At 42.4% G+C, this 25,901-nt stretch overlaps 1 long non-coding RNA gene across 1 annotated transcript in view; it reads left to right on the top strand.

Annotated features, from left to right (window-relative positions):
* The window catches only part of LOC147709707 (uncharacterized), a 36,920-nt gene extending 30,551 nt beyond the window's left edge, over positions 1-6,369 (top strand). The window contains exon 3 of the long non-coding RNA XR_015296723.1: positions 6,089-6,369. This is a non-coding gene — a long non-coding RNA (uncharacterized LOC147709707). The remainder of the gene's footprint in view (positions 1-6,088) is intronic.
* The last annotated feature ends 19,532 nt before the right edge of the window (positions 6,370-25,901 follow it).

Below are 25,901 nucleotides of genomic sequence, written 5' to 3'. Positions count from 1 at the left end.
TGAGTGATGTAATATTGGAGGTCATCAGTTATAGTTAGCTCAGGTAACTATAGCTGCTGAATTTCTATGGTTTTGTGTGTGCAAAATCTGTACCTAACTATACCCTCTCTTTAACCTTTGGATTTTTTTTAGGAATTAAGGGGACTGGAGGCTATAAACCTTTGAATAATTTTACTAGTTATTTGTTTCATATTGTATTTGTACATCTGCAGCTTGATTCACAGATACAAATCACAGTTAACCACTATGACACTGAGAAATGGATCTAATATTGATATATCCCCTACAAAGTGAAAGAAAAAAATCAACCCTACAACATAGTATTTTATAAATATAAAATTCATATTGACTTCCCTCAGTTTTTCCAAATTATAAGCTACTTTATGCATAGACATAGTTATTTTTCTATATAGAATTTCATGTACATGAAATTTAGGCATTTTATTAATCCACTGGGATACCGTGGGAACTGTATCTCACTTAGCTAAACTTGATGACCTGGTCACGAGCATAGAGATACAAATTAGCTGACGCTGTCCGATTGACATTTCTCCAGATTGAACCATCATTCCTAATAATGCTCCCTAAGCATCTGGCAGAATATTATGCTTGAGTTTTGCACTACTTTCCGCAAATGACTAGAAGTGAATTTAATATGGAGCCAGTCTCCATTCAAATTTTTGCATCTTAAGCATTTAGACTCAGCCCCGGGGTAATATTTATGAAACTTAGCTGGAGTGTGCTACAACATCCATTTACTAAAAAAAGATATTCTTCTTAAGTTGGAAGCTCATACTGCCTTTAGCGCTAATATGAATAAAATATTTCCACTGAGAAATATCCAGTCTCCACCCGTGGAGAATTCAATTTGCTGTAATAAATCTGAAATTACTATCTCTTTACCTTTAGAGTGCAATAATCTATACCAGTTCTCTGTGCCCAATAATTTGACCAACAAATAAACTGTACTAAGGGAATATGAAAAAGTTCCCTCCCTTATTACAAAGCCTGCACTGAATTTCTTAATTTGTACAATGCTAAAGAAAATGCTATATTCCGTTCACATTCACCATTAACTGCAATTGCATCCTATGAAAATCCAGCCTACCCCACCAACTACACATGTGCGTAGTCCATTGCAAGGCCAATAATCTACAATCTGCTGTTTTCTGCTGGGGATTAAGCCTAGGAATTTCCAGATTTTTCCAAATCCTTTTGACTCTTTGGACAATTATAATTGGTGACTTATACCTTGACTTCTTTGGAAGCCTTGGGATTTTAAAAAAGTGATGGTTTCACCATTTGTTCTAAATAATCATTAGCCTCACTCGAAATACTGGAAGAAGACTTCATAAGCCAGTCTAGAAAAGATGCCTGATAATACCATTTCACATTAGGCAACTCCAACCCTCTTTCCTCAATTTTTAGCTGAATAGTCTCCATGTTTTTTGGCCCTGCCAGATAAAATACTGACTAGCCGCATCCACCTACACAAAAAATGACTGGAATTTTAAGGAAAATATTTATAAGTATACATTTTAGCAGCGGAAGTATATACATTGTTACCGGGTTACTCGACCTAAAAGTGTAATAGTGGCATTTTGCCATTGAATTAATATCCTGTGGATTTTATCTAATATATATTTAAAATCTTGCATGAACAGATCCCCTATGTTAGTGATTACAAAACTCCCTAACTATCTTCTAGGCGCGACCGGGGAGTAATGAGATTGCATAGTTTGAGGTAATACGTCTACAGAACAGTTAAAAATAAGAGTTTCTGATTTTGCATGATTTATACCTCTCAATTTAGAAAACTTACAAATGTTTCCACTGCATTTGATATATACATTTTATCCACAGCTAACTACAGAACCATATCATCTGCAAACAATTTCATTTAGCTATCTCGGATATCGGAGCTATAATATTAGTGTCATGGCGGATAGAGTAGGCAAGTGCCTCAATAAACAGTGAAAACAAATTGGCGAGAGAGATCAGCCCTGGGGTGTCCTGCAGCTTATAGTGATATCTCCTGCTGTTCTTCTATTTATGATTATGCTTGCCTTTACTCCCACATATATATTTTTTACAACTGAAATAAATGCACCTAGAAAAGCTAATATTTCTAGAATAATAAACAAAGCATTCCATTGGCTGTGTATGAATGCTTTCTCTGGGTCGAGCATTATAACAGCCACCGTCCTGCTCCATACTAAAATATAATATAATCTCTGAATTAGAAATGTGTTTTATCTTCCTTCTGTCTATCCAAAATAAAACCCTTTTGATCGCTGTGATTGGTTGTAGGAGCTACCAAGCCTAGACGATTCACAAAAATCTTTATAAACAATTCATATTCATGATTTATCTCGCTAATCGAGTGATAGGAGTTTGAATCTTTTTTTGACATGGCCTATTTCAAGATGCTAATCATCACTGTTTCAGTGAAGGAATTTGGAATTTCAGCTCCAGGCTGTATAGTATAGCCCAAAAATCAATCATCCCTAGATCCTGTTGCAGATGACTCAGGGATTTAAAGGATTGTGACTTGCTTCCAGGATAACTTTCTTCGCTTCTACATAGCCCACCCCTTGAGCCATTTAGATTAAAGTCCCCACAAACAACAAATGGCCCAGGCCAAGATGGTAGTTCGGCTGCCAAAAAATTAAACAAACTGTGGTCATCTAGTACTGGGGAATGAATTGTACATAGATTAAAAGACCGTCTGCCCAGCTTGCATTCCATTATTGCTCATCTTCTCGACAGCGTTACAGCCGGGGGTGAGAGAGTTTCCTTTCACTAAGATCGCAACCCCCCCTGGTCCTAGTTTCTTGTGTCATATGGCAAACTGCTGTTAATCCAAGTGTTCAGCAGAGCACTGTCCTTATTGGCCATGTGGGTTTCTTGTAGAGAATACACATCTGCTCTTAAAAAGCTTAAACCTTCTTGTACCAGCATTCCTTTTTACCTTATCATTTAGCCCGCAGATTTTAATGGAGGCAATTCGCAATCCAGCCATAGCTCTTAGAGGCTGTCAAAGCCAGCTGGCAATACCATCCCACTGAAGCAAATACCATGCTGCTACCCCATCCTGTGTTTTGTGCAGGGTCTGCTTTACACTTAACTGCTATATACACACTATCCTTGCTATATCCATATTCATAATACCGCTGTTTAAAGAATGAACATATGAACACTTATATCCACTTGCTGTGTATTGATTATCACACCGTCACTCAAGAGGCCACCACTGATTCCCAACCTCCTCTGCCTTCCTGACAAGCCCCCAAGCCCCGCTATGCCCCACCTCCTCCCACCACTAGCAAAAGCCACTAGACCAAATGGGTCTGTGTGATGGAGACCGGAGATCAACATCTGTCCCCTCTCAGATGTAATGTCTCTGGCTCCCACCGCAAAACAGTGGCCAGTGAGAAATGAGAGAAAAGGAAAACCAAAAAAAAGGAAAGCCATCTCTAATATTACTGTAATCAGGCCAATTCATAAAGAGGCCCCCAGAACTTACACTGTGCTACTCCCTGCCAAGACCTGACACAGATATTTTATGGCTTTAATTTCCAATGCAAAGAATTTAACAGTCTGGCAGAAACAAATAGATATGCTTTGAAGCTAGCATCCTGAAACGGGTAGATCACCTGCCACAAATGCCACCGGCGTATGACATTGGTATGGCAAAAGTCAGGCACATGAAAAATGATCATCCTAGGTATGTCCGTCTTGCATTCGGGCACGCTTTCTCAAAGCTAGCCTGACAGAGTAAAATGTTGCCCAAAAATACTAAGATAGCCCGTTCTTGTCTTGAGTCCCTTCCAGCCTGAACTGATTTACTGCGGGTCATTGTAACCAGTGTACTCTATAAACTTCTGTAGCCCAGTCCCATCCTGACAATTAGGGAAAGGCAGTCTTTAAGAGATCCAGCATATATAAGAGCGTATATTATACCCCTCGAGGCCCTCATCAATTCGAAAAAAACGAACATTATTCCTCTGTTGTCAGTTTTCCATGTCCTCTAGCTTCCACTGTACATCTATTAATTGGGACTCATGCATCTTGGCTGAAACTTTCACCTCTGTGACCTCTACCTCCAAGGCAGTTGTCCTGTCCTGTCCATGCACTTCCCAATCTCCGAGCATGCCTTCCCCACATTCCGAACTGCGACTTCTAGTTTTTACATTGAATGTCTTGCCCTTTTGCTGTCTGCCCGTGTTTCAGCCCAATGTTCTTTAATGGACTCCAAAATTAAGCTTAACTCAGGGTTTGCAGACATGGTCACAGTTGGCTGTGCAGCAGATGAAACGGCAGATGCAACCATTTTGTTCAGAGCTTGAGCTTACTCCGGAGTCCCACCCATCATGGATTGGGAAAAATCCCATTTGAGGCTGCTACCGGTTGAATTCTTTGCTATTCTCCTCTGAGGTTCTGTGCTGCCTTAACAGGCCTTTTGGTGCTTTGGGGGCTTGAGCGCTGCTTCAGGTGCTTCCAGTGTGCTGGACTCAGAGGTTGAAGAGTTTGTACTGTTTGTTTTGCTGAAATATGAGTTGGGGCCTCAGAGTCTGAGCCATTTGTCAAGCAGAAGAATGTATCCTCCTTGTCCAGGGTGAGATCAGTCACTACCGCTGTCTGCACTGATCTATGCTGTGCCCCTTGCTGCTCCCTTACTTGCTGCACCCTGCCACCTCAAGAGTGACTGGCTGAGGGATATAGTTGACTTGTTCACATGGCAGAGGTGATGTCCCGCCTGAATCACCTGGGTCTGCATCTGGCCCAAAAACTTTCCCTACCCAATCATCAGGAGCTAGGGTGGTACAGAGGTCTGACTCACGCAGCTTCTCAATAGTGCCAGTTTGCCTTGGACCACCTCCAGGATTCTTGATGGCAAAGAATTTGGTTATTGCAGGTTGTGGCGTGGGCAGAGCATCCTTACCAATACCTACAGCTCCTTCCTCCATGCCCAAACCTGCCCTGGAGCCTTTGGTCGCAACTTGATTCCACCTTTTTCCAGCCCCATACTCTCTGACCTGTGCTTCCCCACATGAGGATCAGTTGGCTTACCTGGTGCTACGGCGATCTGTCAGGAGAAGAGTCCTGTATGGTGGCTATTACATGGACAGCAAGTATTGCTGATGCAGAAAGCACTTCTCCAATGTCCTTCTGGAGTTTTGCGGGCTTTGGTGGCATTTTGACACACGCAGCCACCCAGACAGTACCGGATCTGAAGCCAGCCACCAATCAAGAAAATCTTTGAGTCCGGCCCACCTTCCAAGAGTGCCGAGACATCGTCGTGAAGCGATCTCCAGCACTGATGAGCACCATCCCGCAATCCTGCCTTCTCCCGGCACCAAGAATCTGGCCAGCATACCACATTAAAGCGGGCATTTAGGAGAGCAGCTCAGCCCGTTGAAAGAAAATCTTTGCCACAGGTCAGTATCCATAGGATCCATCCTCTGAACATCTAATGACGTTTTTGCTGTGTTGCTACTTCTTTTGTAGCAGTTCTGGATAAAGATATGTAGAGTAAATGTGAGAGATGCACTAAGATAATAAAATACCGCAATGCAGCTTGTTATCTTTTTTTAAACCCACTCCAAGCATTTTGATCTCACTTCCGAGGCCAGTTTTGTAATTTACAATGTCTGGAGAAAAATTCATGTTCTCCTGTAGTAAATTCCAAATAAGTAAACAGAGTACCATGAATCTCTTATTAGCCAAAGACAAAAAAAAGAAAGAGTGAGGAGTTCCTCTTTCTTTTAATATTTTAGGTGGCATTTGCAGTTAATCTTCAGACCCGGAAGATGCTATTCACATTACAGTCTGTCTATGTCAACCCTACTGTAGTGTCACTTGTATGAAGAATGTGTTGGCACGTTTTATGAACAGTGCCTGCACACATCCATGTATTGGGAAACCATCCAAATGTATTGTTTGTTGCGGAGTTGTTTACAGTAGTGACATGTTTAGTTAAACTTGGATGTTATTACAGAAGCCATCTATTAACTGTTTCACACTAAACTGTCACTGGTGCAATCCTTACATCTACTGAGTACTGCTGATGTGTTTCCTTCTATAGTTCCCTGAACTTGTCCAGTCAACACCTGAAGAAGACCCGGGTCACACAGCAATGAGGACGCTGTAACTTGAAGCTGGGAAGACCTTAGAATTGCTTTAATAGAGAATACTTGGACACAGCTAGTATCATCTGATCTATTTCAAGTGCTTATCCAGTGCATTTCAAAATGTAGTCTCTTATTTTATTAATTGTCTAAAATTAAATCATTGTCTAATGTTTGATTAGCTCATCTCCCAGCCTGTTGAGCCCTCATGAGGCCGAAATAAAACTATTTCCTTCTATGCCTCTCCTTGATTTTAGTCATAATTGCTTTGGTTCATCATTTGTTTATGGTTTTTACACCACAGAAGACGTCAGTATGCAGAGTGAAAGGTTTCATGTACAATAAAATACAGCATTTTCTTTTTCAATAATTTAAATGTAAAGTTAAAAACAGGTTTTAAAATTCAAATTAAAACCATGCTAGCCAACAGAAATTAACCAAATTAGTTAAAAAAACTTTAAATGAATACATAATTATATAAAAAAATTGGTTGGTTTGGCACAGTGCTCAATTTGAGCCTGTGGTTTGCAGTTTTCAACACCATCACCTATTTGTCTGCACCTGTTCTAGTGATAGTCCAGCACATGTCTAAATGTGAGATAAGCAGAACAGCAGTGTTTGATAAGTCAATATCAATTTAAATTGAATAATACCTGGCGCTCACGTCAGATAAGTCTATTGCCTTTGTATGAAAGGGTTCAGCTCATCAGTGTTTTGTATTCATCCGGCTATATATCAGTCCATACGTATTTTGATGGATATATGGCCTGATGATAAACTTATAGAAAAAAATATATTACCATGATGTTATAGTTAGGTGAAAATATCGATGACAAGGTAAAAAAAAATCTCAATCTCAGGTAACTATAACTTGTGCCCTAAAGTAACTATTACTCACGCCCCACCATGCACAAGGTTGTTAATATTGATGTTGTTTCAGATCTCATTAGGAATGTTATCAATGCAGTTTATGAACATGTCATGGGTCATGTATTATGTGAGGATATAAGAAGTGCATGGCAAGGGTGTGACTTATAGTTACTTAAAAGGACTTAAATTAATTTCATTTTAACCTTGTTTTTTTCAGTGAATTTTGTAGGATATTGTTGACATAAAGTAACAATATAAAGGGTGTAATTTTTAGTAAGGCAGAAGTTCTGGATTTATCAGAGGATCCGAATACCAACATATAAAATGAATTTCCATGGATTTATCAAGGAGTCAGAACATAAATATATATAAGGCTGAACCATTGGCTTTGTCAATAAATCAATGCAATAATTTATCAGTACTTATAATCAAATGTATTTGCATGTAGATGATAATAAAATTGGCTGTTACACAATACTTTAAATAAAATATTTTTCTTCCAAACAACAGTGAACATGTGTTGAGTTTTCTTAACTTCCTTCAAGTCACAAAATGTAGCCTTAGAACTAACCAGAAGAAGTCCTCACACCCCAGCTAAAGAGCATAAGACTTCAACTTTGGTGTGCTTTAAAAAATATGGAGAGCACCTTGGGGTCATGAAACTTACTGCAACTTTCTAAAATAGTTCCTAGTGTGATGCTACACTCCCTCAAGTCCCCAGAACATTTTATTAAATGTTAGTGATGCCCCTGCCCATTCTAGGGGCACCATAAACATAAAAAGAAATTGCTAAAAAGAAAACCTTGGAGGGCATTATGGGGTTCTCCCCAGCAGGAGCAGTAAATATAAAATAAGTAGCTACTCTGTTAATTTCACATTCCTGCTTTATATGTTTTGTGTTTGTGAAGAGAAGCATGCAGCCACCCTCTTCAAGCAATTTAAGTGCCCCAGGGACTCCATCCCCATGGCCCGATTCATTTTTTAAATTGCAAAGAGCTAGGGGGCCCCCAAGGAACCTATCCCTTGGGCCAATATTTTTTTTTAATTTTGAAGAGGGGCATGTGTCCTCATCCTTAAACCTTTTGAAGACACCATTGACACAATCCCTGAGACCAATATCTGTTTATGGGGAGGGAGGTGCACCTCTGTTTCCTGAGCCCTTTGAAGGCCTGGGGACACCATGCCCCAGGGCTGGGATATTTTTGTTTTGATGAGGGAGGCATTGAACCCCCACACATACAGTGGTCCCAGCGACCCTATCTCCTGGGGCCGATGGCAGCAGAGTCTCAGGGACCCTACTTCCTGGAATACTGAGCTGCTCCCTGCCCAGGAGAGGTCAGGCAAGGGACTGAACTCCAACTGCCTGCCCACACTCCGAGCAGGAACCAGAGGTCCACCCCTGCCCAAAGGGAGCAAAAAGAGAAGCTGCTCAGGCTGGGTGGGAGCAAACCAAAACATCCAGCTCCCATTGCACCCGGGATGGGAGCTGCACGCCCTCCTATCCTCAAAATCATAATGCAGCCCCAGGCATGGAGTTCCCATTGCCAGGTAATGACTCAGGGAGGGAGGCTGCCCTCCTCCATTGCCTAATGTAATAGTATGCCCAGCCTGGGCGCTTAAATTGTAAAAGGTGGGAATCCGCTTTTTGTATGTATTTTTATAAACTTTTTACAAAACTCGAGTGAATTCCTGAGTCTTAAAATGGCTGCTGCAGCATCTTTGTTGATGTGGCAGCCAATCAGATCTTCCCCAATCACATCTACAGATCCTCCGTGGAATGAAACACATTTACCTTAACTTCTCCAAAGATACTGAACGGATTTACACTAAATCACAAAGAGCATGCTATTTAGCTTTCTGTCAGAGTTAATGTAAATCTGTTCAGTTGCTTTGCTTCGCAGTATCGCTGTTTGAATTTCCTATGGAAAACTGTTATGAGGAAACGTGTTTTGAGACCCCATTTGACAGATCATTATGAAACCTTACAGGAAGAAGAAAAGTGTATGAGACTTTGTTTTAGATAGTTTCATGAAGATTCATCAAACAGCTAGTGAGGTATGTCTTTCTGGGAAGTAAGGTTGCAGGATGGAAGAGCAAGCAGATTTGGTTCTTTCAGAAATGAAGAATACACCACCTCTGGAGTGAAGTAGCTTTGGAGTACAGATACTGTCTTGATGTCTGAAACCAATTTGATTGAGATCAGACTAATCACAGTTAGCTTAGCAGAGAGTTGCATAGATTTTTGGCTAGGCTGAGAAACCTAAGTGAACTGAGTGAAATACCACAGGTAAGGGAAATGTGGCAAGGGGAACGTAAAAGGCGAATACCTCTCATGAATTTACAAACAAGGGAGGCTTTATCCAAGGCCAGGAAATTTGCAGTCCTGAATAGTGAAAGACATTGATAGTTCACTACCAAAGGGCATTCTCAAAAAGGCAGGTGAATAAGTTGGTTAGGATGAGTGATGAAGGTGATCCATGTCTTCTTCCATGGTCCAACAAACTTAGCCTGAACAGCCTAAATGAAAACCTGTTTGGTTCCTGGGGCACATGAATTTTCTAGGAAATGGGAAGCTGCACCAGGTAGGTGGTTTTTTGAACTATTAGTTCAGAGACCAGTCAAGTCAGTAGGGAAACATGGTAGTTCATGACTAAGGGGTGAGTGTTTCTCCTCTTGAAGGGTAACACATGACTGAAGGAATTGAAAATATATGTATGCTCTCCAGGAGAGGAGCAACCCTGTGAGGTCCAGAGTTTTATGAACTAGTCAAGTCCAACAGTGGCAGAATTGAACCTTTGTCTGGGATGAAGACAAGCACTGAGCAGACATTCTGGCTTGGATGCCTATTCACACAGGAGGTGAAACAGTCTGCTTCTGATAGTCCGAGAGAGTAAACATCTCTGAGAAGTCTGTGTAGTCCAGCAGCCATTTCCTCATGCCTCCTTTCTGCTATGATGCCAACGGCGGAGCAGCCTCCATTTGCAGCATGTTTACTTTGTGGTGTTACCAAGAATAATTGGTATGATAAAAAAAAATTCTTTGCAATGCTCCCCTGATTTTAATAAATTGTACTCCAACTTGGGTGTAACAAATCCCACTCTCTCCAACACTCCTTCTGAAAGATGAACCCACCCATACCTGACATGAAATTGGTGCTTTCACTCTGTAGCAATTCTTAGAGTTATACATTGTAGTTAGAAATATCTCAGCAAACAATGTGAAAAGGATCGTACCAGAGGACTTTCAGTTTTGTTGGCTCAATATTCTGAGCTTGATCTCCAGTCAGTGAATTTCTTCATCATTTGCTTCAATTCTCAGCAGCAGCGGTAGTGCCAAGTTGAATTGCATTTATTTACATTTTTTCTCAGATTCTCAAATCTTGAAAATAAACGAAGGTGCTCTGAGGTTTTGTTTCCTCTTTCAGCAGGTTAAAGGGCACCTTATGAGCTCGTACAACTGATACATCTCTTTAGGGGCTCTCAAGCACACCTACCAAAGGTAAATTTGACCCCAGAGATTGATTTTCAAGATCTTCATGTGTGAAATGATTGTGTTGCATAACAGCCACCGAATAGGTAGCTTGAATGTCATCTATGGCCGAGGCTCTCTGCTCAATTTCCTCACAGCATGGATTTAAATCTTATAATCTTTTGTCTAGTATATCCAGTTTTTAATCTTTTCTTGGTGACATCCCTACTTATGCAGCTTTTATCTCATATACTTCACAAATCGAAAACTTGAGCAATGTGTGCATCAGATTACTGGATTTGGCAGAGTCGTCTCAAGGGTTATAAACAGCAAACAAGAGAAGCACTCATAAAGATGTATTTAGCAAAACAGTCGAATAAGGGTCTAAATTAAGGTCTGATATTGCATTTAGGAGTCAAAAATTCTGTTACAATGGAGTCAAATCACTGGATATAGACATCATAAACTACATATCTTGAAGAAATGTAATTCTTTATTTATTTGCTTCAAATGTAAAAGCATGGACAAGGACACAGCCAACGTGTTTCATTCAGTCACATTAGGGTCATCTTCTGGACAAATATTTCTGACACCATAAAATGTGCCATTCATGACCATTCACTTCTCGGTAGGTCCTCCCTGTAGTTAGTGAAAACATGTTCTGTACAACACACATATGCTGAACATATGGTTCAGAAGGGTAAAATTGTCCCTACATCAGGTTCTGGCATTTAATTACACCTAAATTCATGGTCCTTTAAAGGTCTTTGCACCACAGACTGTACAAAGTACGGTGGCATTCACCATAACCATTCTAGTTGTGTCTTTTCAATATCTGCTGGGTTATGGCCATTTTATATAACTTTGATTGCCTCTTGAACATAAATACCAGCTTTCTTATTCAGGCTTAGGAATGTCTTATTGCACAATCAGGACACATCCTATGCGCCCTCATTTAGATGATTTCATATACAGATTCATTGCCATGTGAGTGCATTAATTGGAAATATACAGAACATTCGATGTGAAAATACTAATTGTAAAAGAACCACTATTTCCCTACTTTCCTCTGAATTATTGGATTACAGCTATGCATACTACATAACTATATAATTGATTATTCAGGTGTGTGTACACACAATGAGTGTATATTGAAATGTTATACATCCTATTTCATCCGGACTCCTATTACCATTTTATGAATTTTCATTGATTCCCTTCATATCTACCTTTGGTGTAGTGTTTCATTCTTTCATATCATATCATCCTACCAATTGTAATTTGACTCCCCCCAGACATTTCTCAAATGCAAAGGGGATCTCTCAATACATTGAATAAGGAAGGTAGACTATCTAATGTGCATAGTGGATCTTGAAACCAACAGATTTCCAGTTGAGTGGAAAAAGTGCATCTTGTTGCATTGCCTAGTGTCAGAAGGAACGGGTATCTTCAGCCTTCACCTACAACACTTTCTGCCAAAGTTGAAGGGGATTTTAACGATTTTGATGAAGCAATGAGAAGACTGAAACACATGTTCAAGAATTCCATAATTGAAACTTCAGAAAATCACTTTTACAGTCATGCACAAAAACCCAATGTAACACTAGATTCATTTCTCACAGTACTGAGGGGATTTAGCGAATTACAGAAATGTTGGTGTGTCAGTGGATGGGATAATCAGATGTTAGCTCATAGTCAATTACAAATAAATAAAATGCAGAGATCCTTGTGGGCAATGAATGACCTCAAGTTAGAGGATGTAATCACCACATCTAAAGGAATTGAACAATTACTCTCATGGGTTAAAGCAGTCAATCAGGTTAGTCATGAATGTAAACAATTTGAAGTTTGTGTAGTAGATGGAAAAAGTTACACCCAGGGACTGAAAATAAATGCTGCTGGTGGACTGCAGCAACTATTGCGCCATTCACCGCTGTGACAGCACAAACATGGCTGCAGGTCTACACTGTGTGGTCTGACTGCTGCAGTGCAAAACATGCATTACAACCAGTTTGACATGAAAAAGTGGCCTTTACAATATTAGAAACTCGCCCTTATGTGAGCCCTGTGGCCCACAAGGTAGGGTAAATAGTATTTAAAAGTGGGATATGTAGAAGATTAATGTGAGCATGTCCTACAGCGACAAGGCCCTAAAAGCTATTTTCACGGTGACAGGCCTGGCTATACCATGTAGAAAATGTGAGTAGATTAAAATACTACTACTGTATCTCGTGGATGATACCAATTAGAAAACTAATGAAACCACTCATTTAATAGCTATTAAAACTTGAATAAAATTGTGAAGCCTGACCTTTACTAATATTAATGAAAACTAACGTTTAGAAATGTACTCTTTACCCGCCTCAGCTTTCAGAAGATGAATTAGCATTAGCATTAGTTGGAAGGATGTTTTTTCCTTCCTGCAGTTTCCCCCCCAGCAGAACAGGAGGACAGGCAGTCCGAAGGGCCTTGAAATTGCAGCTGGCTTCCTTTGCCCTGGGTGAGAAAAATTGGCCATTGACGGCTGAGGAGAGGGCAGATAAAGTCTTAGCTTCCGAGGAGAAAAGCGAGATAACAACTCTTGTACCTGCGTTGGTCTTAGAAAAGAAGAATCTAATGCTGAACCATTGGAAGAGCCAGAGCAAGATGGACTTGAGGTCCTGAAGGGCCTTCGAGTCCAGTGATGATGGCAGCAGAGATTGTCTAGTAATAGGATGGAGGATAACACTAATGCATGGTTTGCAGCCTATGAGATGGTATTGTATATACTTAGAGTCTCAGAAGAGAACTGGGGATTAGGCTGTGGATACACACATGCTCATTGTTTGGAGGGACAAGCTGTTGGCCTTATATGCAGTTGACAATGTTACGTCTGCCCCTATTAAGGAGGCTCTCACACAGAAAGTTGGATTAGCCCCAGAGACGTAATGTCAGAAGTTCAGGGTTAGCCAGAAATTCCTCACCTGTCTTGAAAATTATGGCACTGAATGGCTGTGTAAAGGATTGTGATGGGCTGAATATTTTAACTATGAAGGAGCTCATCTTGAGTAATCGCTTTAACAAGTTATGCCAGTACCGGTTAGCTTTGAAAATAACTGTGCCCAGAGTACTTGAGCATGAAGATGACCTCTAGGTCTGCACCAAAGTCTCAAGGAGTGACACCCAAGAAGAGTGGTCCAGGTTCCCCTCCGCAGAGGGAAGTATAAGGCCAGGATAATACAGCAAAGATCTCCAAAGAGTTCAAAAAGAGTTTTGAGAGGAAGGATTCCCAGACCCCTTCTGAGTAGAAGAGTGGATTTGGTGGGAAGAAGGCGTTATAACTTTTTACAGACAGCGCATGAGAGATGGGACTCTGCGTGTACCTCGACACCATGCACAAGTGAGCACACCATAATCTAACTAGTGTAGCTCTAGGAGTAGATTATTCTCAGGAGGAGAGGGTAAATAAACCCTTAGTTTCGTTCAGCTGTGAGGAGGACCTAAGAAGGTAGACTGGTGATCCCGAAGAGTGGTTAACAGCACTTCCAGAGATCAAAGTTAATGGGTTCCCTGTCACTGCTCTGTTGGATACCTGTGCAGGACAGACTGTGATGGTAGCAAGGCCGGTTTCTTCAGAACAGAATCTGCCATAACAGATCAGTAGGATAATGCATACCTATAGGCAGGAATCTGTCCCCTTATGGCCATGATATCCTAAATATGGGAGCTGGCACTTTCCCAGAGGAGGGTCATTGTCAGAGTCCCGATGCCCATTGACTGCATACTTGGCAATGAACTCCCCCCAGTGAGAAAAGAGCTGGGAGAGGCAGCTGAATTGGTCCTAAGCAGAGTCCCGAAAGACAGGACCTGCTACTTCTAGTATCCAGGACAAAAAAGGGACTCCATAGATCGGTAGGCTACAGGGACACAGCAAGGTTCAAGATGCCTGTTTTCTAAAGTGCCCTGCTAACCAATTGCAACAGGACTTGGGCTGGACTCTGCTGTTAACAAATGCAGGGTACCTTGAATGTCTCGAAACGCCCTCCCCTGAGGTCCTGAGGTCCTGTGGTTATGTGGGCACAATAGATTTGGAACGTTTGAAAAACGTTTGCTCCAGAGCTTAACTTGTACCTTGCACATTCAGTCTCATACCAGTAGTTCCGTGCGTCAGAGTGAATTTGAGCTTTGTCCCATACAGACTTGTCCAGAGCTCCCAAAAAACATAGATGGCTCTTTCTGGGTTTGGACATAGAAGAACATGTTTTGGCTGAAACTTCAGAAGCTCCAGAGGGTTAGAAGGGCCAACCTTCCTTAAGTATCCAGCATGCGGATCCACAACAGTGGCTGTTAGTTTCAGCTTCAACCGGCGCAGAGAGAGTTTTCAACTCCAAAACTGACATGATGAGTGTAAACAATAAGGAAGAGCGAAGGCATCCCTGTCAGGTACCTCACTCAATGGGTAAGGCATGTGATAGTGGCCCGTTACCGTCAACTTAAACCGAGACCTAGATACCAAGTTGCTGCATTCAGCTAGGAAAATTATAGCTAAATTTGATCTTATCCAGTACTTGCCAAAGAAACTGCCAACATTATGTTATACTCTGGTTTCTCTTCAAACCGGATACATCTTTCACCTTTTACTCTATGTTGACAAGCTTGGGGGTGCAGGGTCCCTCAAGTTCTTCTACCCTAGAGAAGGTCATTTATCTTCGAAGAAGGCAGTGCTGTATGCTCTTCTCCGGGATAAAGACATCTTGTTCTTTATGGATTAGAGTACTAATTACCCTAGCTGAAATTCTTGCCAATGCCTGGTGTGGTAGGAGGTGCAATGCTGAAGGGACAAACCTGGTTTCAGAATAGCCAAAGCACTGGGCCTGCTGTCTCTTACCTGAGCAGAGCCCCGAAGGACAGGACCTGCTATGTCCAGTAACCAGGACCACTAAGTTAGGGTTAGTTGGCAGACCTCCAGTGTGGCTACAGGGAGAGAACAAGCTGCAAGAGGCCTTTTCCTGAAAGTACTCAAACTCTCTTGGACCTGCAGTTGGCCTCTGTCTGACACCCTGTGAGCGATTAAACTGCCTTTCGTGAGGTATACTTCTGTGATTGTTTGGGCACCAGATGAACATTTGAAATATTTGAAAACATATCCTTCATACTAATGGCACTTAGAAACATTTTGACTTTAGCCAGGGCCAATCCTACATGGGCTCCATCGCAGCTGGCCTGAAATTGCACCTTGGTCTTTGTCTACCATGACCAATAACTATCTATGACAATATTATACCTAGAACTTTATAAATCATATTTCCAGGTCCCAGTATTGAATGTTGTTGTTTTGGTGGCATTTTGTTTATAAAATTGTGCGCTATGGGATTTTCATTACTTGATGTTTTAACTTTATTACTGTTTTGGTAAATATTTTACACATTGCCTTAAGGTCAGCCTACCTGCTCTCTTCCATAGCTATGGGGGAGGGTTGAGTTCAGGTTAATTAAGAGGCTTTGATGGTCCAACCTAACAAGATTTGTGATTGCTCCTTGAGGTGGGCAGTCATCTATCCCAAATAATGATATAATTTCTTACAGAATGTAACTCAAGTTGCTTAATTGGGAGAATCAGATGAGAAATGTCATAAACTCAAAGATGATATGAGGAAGGAATACTTTTAACAGGTGTTTTGGTGAGAAGATTTAGAACATCTATGCTTCTCATTAGAACAGAGGACGTGATTTAGTAGTTATGGCAGACTCAGGATTTTTTCACTATTATCCCAAGAGAGTTTTTAGAATGCTAGCTTAAAGATGGTGTTGAGGAGCGAGGGAATGTGAGCTTCAAAGACAGAATGACTCAGATTAAAAATATGTTTCTCAGAAATTACCAGAAGAGACCAGTGTAAGTCCAGGATATTCCTTAACAAGTGATGGTCATTGAACCGAAAGCAGATGAATATCCTGGTGCAGCCACTGACTTGATAAGAGATTTCTTTCCAGGAAAAAGTTCCAAAGGTCTAAGATGAGATAGGCAGGGATTTTGACCTAGCCCTTCCCGGTTTGTTCACAAAGTAAACTTCTGAGATGCTGTGCATCCAAAGAAGGATCCATTATTTGTTTTGCGGCAGAGTTAATACTTGAGACCAAAGGTGCCAGCTAGCAGCTCCCAATAGTTTTTGTCTGGAGGATTCTTTCAAAGATCAAGAACAGCCAGTAGAGAGGCATTGAGAGTTGATGTAACCTTTCTCACATCAGACTCAATAATGAAGCTTGGAGTGGGGCTGAAGATGTTTTTGACGTCAGGCCTCCATTTTTGTGAGTCAGCATTTTAGTTCCATATGACAATCCCTGTCTAGGGAAATCTGAGCAGAGTAAGGTAGGCCTGCGAAGAGATGGAGAGTTTCCCACCCCAAAAGGCTCTGTAATGTAGGAGGCTAGAAATATTGCTTGAATGGAAAAACAGAGCAGACACAAGACAGGCCACTGTTTGTGGGATAGCAAGGGATGGAGTAGGGTTTGACAATTTTCTTACAAATGCACCAAAGCTTGTTTCATGGGAGCAGTAGGAGACATGGTTACATAACTATTATAAAGGCCATTAGGTGTACAAGTTGAAATTCACTATTATTCCTAGAGAATTAGATAGCTTGAGTGTAAGGGAGAGATGGAGGTAAAGTGTCTCTGCACATTGATCCATCAGGTGAATATCATCCTAGTAGATAATTAGGCAGATGCCACTCGTCCTCAGGAAGGAGATAGTGGTCCATAGAAGCCTGGTGAATGACCGTGGGTCTGAGAAAACACCAAGGGGATACACTTAGATTTGTCAGAGGCAATGTTTCCGCTGGTACTTCAAAATATTGTTGGTGACTAGTATGGATGGGAATGGAAAATAAACGATCTTTTAGGTTACAGTAGACCATCTAGTCACAGTACATGAGTGTGCCCTGGAGGAGGTGGATGCACACCATCCATCTGTAGTGAGAGATGATAAAGAGGTCTTCTAGATTTGTACCTCCTGATCTACCAGAGGAGTTATTTCTGTAGAGAAAGAGTGAAGAAGTGAAGGGAAAGGCAGCAAAGTTAGAAGCAGGGTTCTAGAGGAATAGGAGAACATGGGATGGGCAGTTGACCCAAACATTCACTGTAATGTTTCCCCATTGGGGAATTAAATGGTGATGCAGCCTCCTATGCGAAGAGAGGGAAGGGAAAGAGGAGGGAAAAGTGGAAGAAGCTTACCTGAGATGGAGCCATATGGTGTCTGGAACAAATGGTGTCTGGCACAACCTCCTCTGCAGAATCATTCTCTTCAACAGCAGTGCATCTACTTCTGAAGAAATACTTTCAGCAATGCCAGCCAAAGCTTTCAAAGAAATAGAAGCTATGACTGGATTTGCTTCATGTGAAGAAGCGGTGGGATGCCTGACCTTGATGGTCTTGTGGGACATACACACTATCACTGGCTGAGACAAAAATTCAAGCTTCATGATGAATTTTGAAATGTTCTCCAGTAAAATATTGCTGAAGAGACATTCTCCAAGAGAGTCAAAGTGTGTATCAGCACTCATGTCAGCAATCTTAGAATTAGTGATCACGAGAATATAACTCTTATGTTCGCATGAGACAGTAGGGCTGGTATTATTGGGGAAGCACCCAATCCTTGGTGCCCAACCTCGAAGTGAAGGACGGTCAATCACATCAGGGGGCGAAGCATCTCAATTTAGCATGTCCAGCAGTCTCATTAAGTGGCCAGTGACATGAAGGATGTGCTCCGGGCAGTGTTCTAGAGCTTAAAAAATGCCCTTCCTGAGATCACCACAGGAGCAGAGAAGAAAGGAGACCAGGTTACAGTTTACCTGAGCAGGAAAACATTCTGCCAGTACCAACACTTAAGAGACCATGCTTAAGTGATGAATTCCTTCTGCGGACAGATGCTTCAGAGCATGGTATTGGGGCTGTTATTTCACTGTTAATCAATTAGGTCCTGTACTAACCTGTAACCATCATCAGCAAGCGGCTACTACCTAGGGAGCAAAGGTGGAATGCAATTGAGCGTGAAGCATTTGCAGTGGTTTGGGCAGTGAAGAATCTGAGACCATATGTGTATGGCACTCATTTCTGGGTTAAGACAGACCAGAGGCCCCTCAGCTGACTGATGCAAATGCAAGGTGAGAATTCAAAATTGTTTAGGTGGTATAGTATTTAAGTTGCAACACAATCCTGGAACTGATAATGCCAATGCTATTGGTATTTCCACGTTGTTCTGCCTTAGCAATGAGAACTCCCATGGGAGTGGATCCATGATGGAGAAGGCTATTTTATGCCTGGTGTACCCCAGAGTTTTGCCTTGACTGTCTTTGCTGGGTGTAGAACTTTGAGTACTTAACCTCTACTACCCAGTGCAAAGTGCCTGCGCCCCTCTTTTATCATGATGAATATGGCATACCTGTGATCGACATAAATAGTTTACCTATAATTCTCTAGTATGAGGTACAAAGGTTTACCCGGCACCTATAACTCAAATGTCACAATTGTATTGCAACACCAATTGTGACATTCAGTACAATGACAATATAAACATAACCACCTACCACCTACCACCTGTTGTCTGAACCTGCAGTTTTAACTCTAAATTCGGCTTTTCAAAATAAACTTGTTTTGGCAAGCCTAAATCTTCCTTTTATGTAATAGTAGGTCACCCCTAAGTAAGCCTTACTGTCCATAAGGTAAGGGCATGGTATTTAAATGTGGGACATGCAATGATTTAATGTTAAATGCCCCAAAAGCTATTTTCACTCTAGCAGGGTTGATTGTTGAACGGAAAGCATAGAAAATTGCTTTATCTGTCTAAAGCCTCTAGGAGAACCATGTGCATGAACTCCTACTGTCACCTGGAAACGGAATACCTTCCTTGATGATGTGTGAACTTTCTCCTAAAGCTGAGACAAAGCCCTTGAGTGCGGGCAGGTGTTTTAATATAAAGCAAACTTTACCCGAAGGTGTCAAAGCTCTTTACAAAAGGACAAGTTATGTTACATGTGGACTTTAGAGTATATAAGTTACATAAAAGATACAAACAGAAAAGCTCTAAATTCACATAAAAATTGTAGTAAATACAAATGTCTACTACAGATACGAGTTACATATATAAAAGTTAAAAATTAACTCAAGGAAAAGATACAAATAGATAAACTCTAAATTCATCTAAGAATGGTTGTCAATGTGTAAGACTACTACAGATACTAGTGGTTGAAGTTACATATATACAAGTTGCAAATTAACTGAATGAAAAGATTCCATCAGATAAACTCTAAATTCAAATAACATTGGTAGTAAGTACATAAGTCAACTACAGATACTAGGGGTAAGATTTACATATATATACAAGTTGCAAATTCACTCAAGATTACATTTTAATGTAAGTTGAAGCTGTTAGGGTTGGACACATATAAAATACATATTTATGCAGCATGATCTTCTCGCTATTATTTGGGTTCTTGCTTTCAGCCAGGCCTTCATGGGGTTTTTACACTCACAGGCAATGATCTTGGGCCTGCAGGGATCCCCAAGCTGGTGATGTCCAGAGCATTCCACATGCAGCAGGGGAGGTCCATAGCAGGGCTCCTCTTTGCTATGTTGTTTACAGGGACACAAACAGTCTCCCACCAGCAGCGAGCGCAGCGAGCGCAGCTCCCCCAAGCTGTGGGCCACCAAGTGCGCCCTTACAGCACCTACCAGCAGAATGTTGAAGTGCGGTACAGGCAGTCCCTGCCCACAGGTGAGCATGGCCCCTCTTCCCTGATCAGCTCTGATGTCTCTGCATCAGTCGCAGCATGTGTACCGCCAGGGACTCCCCCATAGCACCTCCGCCATGATGGGGATAGCCTCGCCACCCAGCAGCCATCTCAATGCCAGATGTCTGCAAACCTTTCCAGTGACTGGTGAACAGCTGCTCCCACATCTTTGCGATTCGGCAGGAGGGTGTTCCATCGGTGGCAATCATTCCCCATCATGCGTATTCTATAGGGGGTGGTCTGGGACCACACTTGTGGAACCCTTCCAGGTTGCGGTAACTCCTCTCCTCACATAACAGGGCTCACAGGCCTTCCATCGCTCAGCTCCTTAAAGTGCGTTGGAGGAGTGCAATGGAGGAGAGTGCTGTCCTGTAGTCCCTGAGGGTGTTGCGATCTCCCACCTTACCACGCGTACTTTTGGGTGATGGGCTGTGTCCATCACGGGGGGATTGCCTGTTTGCAGGGCCCAAGTAAAGCTTAGGTGCAGGCATCAATTGGGTCCCCGGTGTCTGATCGGCCTCTCCGGGTAATGTTTGGTGAGACTAGACACAGCTGTGTCCTCCTTAGATGCACCGCAAAGTCTCCCCTGCAGCGGCCACTAGGACACACCTCAGGCCTCCGTCCAGTGCCACCTCCTCTCACACCCCCAGGCCGTGCGAGGCTGGGATGTAGTCCTCAACTGAATCAGCCTCTCAGTAAGGTAAAATGTAGTGGCTGCTCGAAGGGTGGATGCTCCTGCCCCTGTGCACGACTGCGACGCGGCCATGGGCCGGGCCTTGCGTCTTTCTCTACCGCAAAACCTGTCTGCGGCCTCGTCTACTCTTCCGGGGGCCAGCCGAGACACCCTTGTGCGCCTATGGTTGTAGGGGGGGGGGGCTCTTCATTTTCAGGGACTCGTAGAGCTGATAGTTGACAGGATGGTTGTAGATGGGGCCACTGCAGAGCGGAGCGGAAGGGCGAATGCTCCCAGCACCATCTTCCCTCAGTGTTCTGTTCCTTTGGCAGGAACACCATCTACCCTGTTACAGACAAATGTTAGCGGATACCTGTGCAGTGTCCTTCTTTGTTGCCCCTCTCAGGCAGGTACTAATCCGAGTGAGAGGAACCGCCCGAGGACTGGTTTACAGTGACCAAAGGGAAGTGGTTGCTCATTCCCCTGGTCACATCTCAGGGTGCTCAAGAGGAGAAGGGTTTTACCATCTTGGATTTAGGCTGAGAGGGGCACTGTGGGAGTTTCTACAGAGGAAGTAATGCAAAAATGGGTATGGTTGACCCTGGGGTATTTTACTGTATTAGTCACACCAGGAGCACCTCCACCCAAAAGCTGGTGCCAGGCACAAATGTAAGATCCGAGTACCCTTGCCAGAGAACTTTCTAAACCTATGGAAGAACAAATGAGACCTGGACCTGCTGTATGTGATGTGAGAAGAGGCTGTAAGACTAGCCCTATTCTTTTATTGCACCCATTGACTCGAAGGGTCATAAAGCTTGCCGCGTGTTCAAGATACAGGCACAAAACAGGCTATATGAGGCCTTTTCCTGCAACTGCGCAGCTCATCTGTTCCAACCGGATCTGGCCTGGACTGTACTGATGGCCTCTGCTGTGTTGAGGCTTGACCCCCTAGTGCTGTCCATAAAGTCCTAGACCCATTGCTGGTGTTAAATTGTTCTACTCCTATCATATCCTGAAACAGAGAACCAATATTCCGGAACTCGTTACCATCTTCCATCAGAAGACTACCTTCTATGTCAATCTTTCAAAAGGAAGCTAAAACCTTCCTAATGAGCAAATTCCTCCAATACCTCTCCTTTTTCATGCATACTGCTTTTTGTCTTGGATTTTGTTACGGTGCATAATTTTGTGTACTGCTTAGTCCTTCCCGTGTACCAACTCTCACTTCTTCTAATGTTCTGCTGGTTCTCTCTGCCTTTTGCTATAATGTCTCATTCTCATACGACTGCTGGTTTCCCCTTTTTATCGCTGACACGTTGCTCTGCTGATTATGGTACTGTACTGATTATTGTATATAACTCTGGCTTTTGTCCTAATGTAGTCAATTTCTAATCCCCATCTTTGTGTTTGGCCTGTACCTATTCTGTACGTAAAATGTTATCCCTGTAAAGCGCTCTGACAGTAACAGGTCACGTTCGAGCTCTATAAAACCTAAAATAAGTAAGTGTGCATGACTCATACATCTTCCACCAATCTGTCATCCCCAGCGGTTCCAGAATGGCATCTATGAAAATGGACTGTTGTTCATAAGTACAAAGTGAACACACCACACACCTCAAGCCACCAATCATGTAGCACAACTCTGTGAGAATGCACATGTAGCAAATTGAATTATGCATACATGCATGATGGCGGCTCTGTGTGGTGTTGAATAGAGGAGTTAGTCGCGGAGTAGAGTGAGCCCGTGAACTAAGGAAAGAAAAAGACAGTGGGATGCGATTGAATACACTTCTAAACCAGCTGACCTAAAGAAGTTATTGATGGTCCTTGAAGTGGCCCATTTTTCCTGCAGCTGCCGGATTGAATTTCTCTTGTTCTTTATCGCCCTGTCCTGAAGAGGCCAGATTTACTGGAAGGCCGAAACGCGACTGCGTTGACACTTTCCAAATGGAGGAGTCCTTGTGTTGAAATTGATTTGGAAATTAATGCCCTGTAACATTGTTTTAGTATACTTTTATGATTTTAATTAATCAAATAAAGTGGTTTTGACTTGACTTGACTAATGCCCTGTGACACATTTTTTGATTTAGGTTCTATGAATTTGTGTATGGAACCGTTAGTGTCTGACTACCTCCTAGTGCACCCCCTAGAGTTAATGGGAGGGCACTCAGCCTTTGCTGCTACATTTCTTTAGGGTGAAAAAAGAAAAATGTTGTATTTTTTGTCATTTTGTACTTTTGTCAAAAGTGTTTATGTTGTTAAATGTTGTATATAGATGTGTATATAGGTATGTATATAGTGGTATATGGTGTATAAAGAGTTCGTAAAAAACATTTTGTTTGTTAAAAGAAAAAAAGAGAATAAGAATTGAGATAAAAAGAATTATTGTTGATTACAAAAAATAAAATGTGTAATCATGTTCCCTTGTGTGAGTGGTGATGTCTAGAATGTCTGATTAATTTCACATTGAATTTATGGCATAGGAATAGGTGAATTGATTGTCTCCTATTTTGAAATAACAGTATAGATCGGTCCCTCCTTTCTCCATTTTTCCTTGTTCCGTACGTTGTAACTGGGCCAACTACTATACACCAAAGAACAACATATATGTAAGTAGTCCCAACAAAGGAGTAGGCTAGAAATACACTCACAAACCACAAAGTCACTCTAGGAATACAGATCAGACAAAAAATGCAACAAATCAATGCAGCATGTGCCCCAAGACATATACTTGCGAAGTGCAGCATTAATTCTGAAACAAACACATGTGTCATATGTACAACAATATGACAGATCGCTCTGCTATCCCCTGCACTGGTGCACATTTTGCTGATATGCACCAACTCAGGCACCCATACACCACGGTGCAAGGGGGCCTGCAACATGGGAAGGAAAGTATTTGTGCCTGAAGGGATACCTAACTGCACACAAACAATCACAAAAGTGAAATTATCATTACTCTGGGTCCTGTCAGACTGTAGCATGCATAGAAAGAGAATACAAACAAGAGAAATCTAAATCTCACTCCATGCTGTGCATCCCTACGCCTCCCGCTGTGAGATGTATCAATCTGATGAATATCCAGGTGTAAAATAATATCAGATGCACAAATGTAGCCCCCCCAAAAAAATATCATCTTATTGCATGTTGAATTTTGCACAACATCTGTGTATGGACCAAAACACCACTGCCAGAAGACCAGAAGGAGCAGGACAATCCGGAGGATAGGTAGGAGGAAAAAGGTGATGAAAGACCCACCACAGCTTCTGCAGCTGGAACAGCAAGAAGTAATGCCATCATCCACAACTTTTTTTCATAATCACCATTAACTAATGTCTTGTTACAAACATTGCTTTTAACCAACGTTTACACCTTGTGAGTTTGTAAAATAAAATATCACTACAACAATGTCTTGTATGCTTGGTTTGTGAACAATCATGTAAAGTTATGTTACCAAAACAACTGCTTAATTCACATACTCTGTCCATCACCACCCCCTTTTCTGAATCGTTTTGTCCACCATAAGCGTGGAAGGGTATACTCAGACATGAGTCACTTGCTCACTGCACCATCAGGATTCAAGCAAGCCGGGCCAAAGACGGCTGTAATGCCAGAAGCCGGTCCCCGGAAGCTTGTTTCCTTTCCAGTAAAAGAATTGGCTTGGTAGTTTGGTCTGCCATGATGCACTGGGTCAGGGACAGACTAATTTGCATGTAGCCAGGTTCTGAGCTGGGATGGTGCAGTGAGCTAAAAAACGGTGATGGATCAAGCCCTGATCTGTTGACTGGGTACGAGTGTTCTGCTTCATTCAGATACTCTGTCCATCACCACCCCCTTTTCTGAACCAAAACAACTGTGTCACGCAGATCACTCACCTAGTAGGGGGTATGACAACAATTAAAGAAAGAGTGGGAATGGGACAATGATTTGGGCATCTGAACTTATGACTGTGTATGGTATCTCATTAAGAATCAAAAACTGTGTTGTGTTCTCACAGAAACACAATCAGGTCTGTTTTCACACATGAGCGTAGTAGTCAAGTCAAGTCAAGTCAAAAAATTTGTATAGCGCACTACATACCCAGAGGGTTTCAAGGCGCTTAGGAAGGGGGGGGGATTACTTGTCAAATATCCAAGTTTTAAGTTGCTTTCTGAATGCTAGGTGGTTCTGGGTAAGGCGAAGGTAGGCGGGGAGTGAGTTCCATGTTCTAGCAGCCAGGTATGAAAAGGATCTGCCTCCCATGGTGGTCTTGTTGATGCGAGGTATAGTGGCGAGGGCTTGGTTGGAAGAGCGAAGTTGGCGGGAGGGGGTGTAGAAGGACAGTCGTGAGTTGAGGCATTCTGGACCGATGTCGTAGAGTGATTTGTGTGCGTGGGTAAGCAGTCTGAAAGTGATTCTCTTATTGACGGGAAGCCAGTGGAGGTCTTTAAGGTGGCCAGAGATGTGTTCGTTGCGTGGGATGTCTAATATGAGCCTGGCTGAGGCGTTTTGGATTCGTTGGAGTTTCTTCTGGAGTTTTGCGGTAGTACCTGCGTAGAGGGTGTTTCCATAGTCCAGTCGGCTCGTGACCAGAGCGTGGGTGACTGTTTTCCTTGTGTCGGAGGGGATCCAGCGAAATGTTTTTTTGAGCATGCGAAGAATGTTGAAGCAGGAAGAGGATACGGCGCTGACTTGTCTGTTCATTGAAAGTGAAGAATCCAGGATGACGCCTAGGTTCCGTGCGTGGTCTGTCGGGATGGGTGCTTTTCCGAGGGCTTCCGGCCACCAGGAGTCGTCCCATGCAGATGGGGATGTGCCTAGGATGAGGACTTCTGTTTTGTCTGAGTTCAGTTTCAGACGGCTTAGTTTCATCCATTCGGCAACTTCTTTCATTCCTTCGTGTAGGTTAGTTTTGGCGGTGCTGGGGTCATTGGTGAGAGAAAGGATCAGCTGCGTGTCATCCGCGTAGGAGATGATGTTGAGGTTGTGTTGGCGTGCGATGGCCGCGAGGGGGCTC

Source organism: Lissotriton vulgaris, chromosome 6 (genome assembly GCF_964263255.1).
Source record: "Lissotriton vulgaris chromosome 6, aLisVul1.2, whole genome shotgun sequence".
NCBI classification, from domain to species: domain Eukaryota; kingdom Metazoa; phylum Chordata; class Amphibia; order Caudata; family Salamandridae; genus Lissotriton; species Lissotriton vulgaris.
This window is presented reverse-complemented; position numbering and strand designations above follow the sequence as displayed.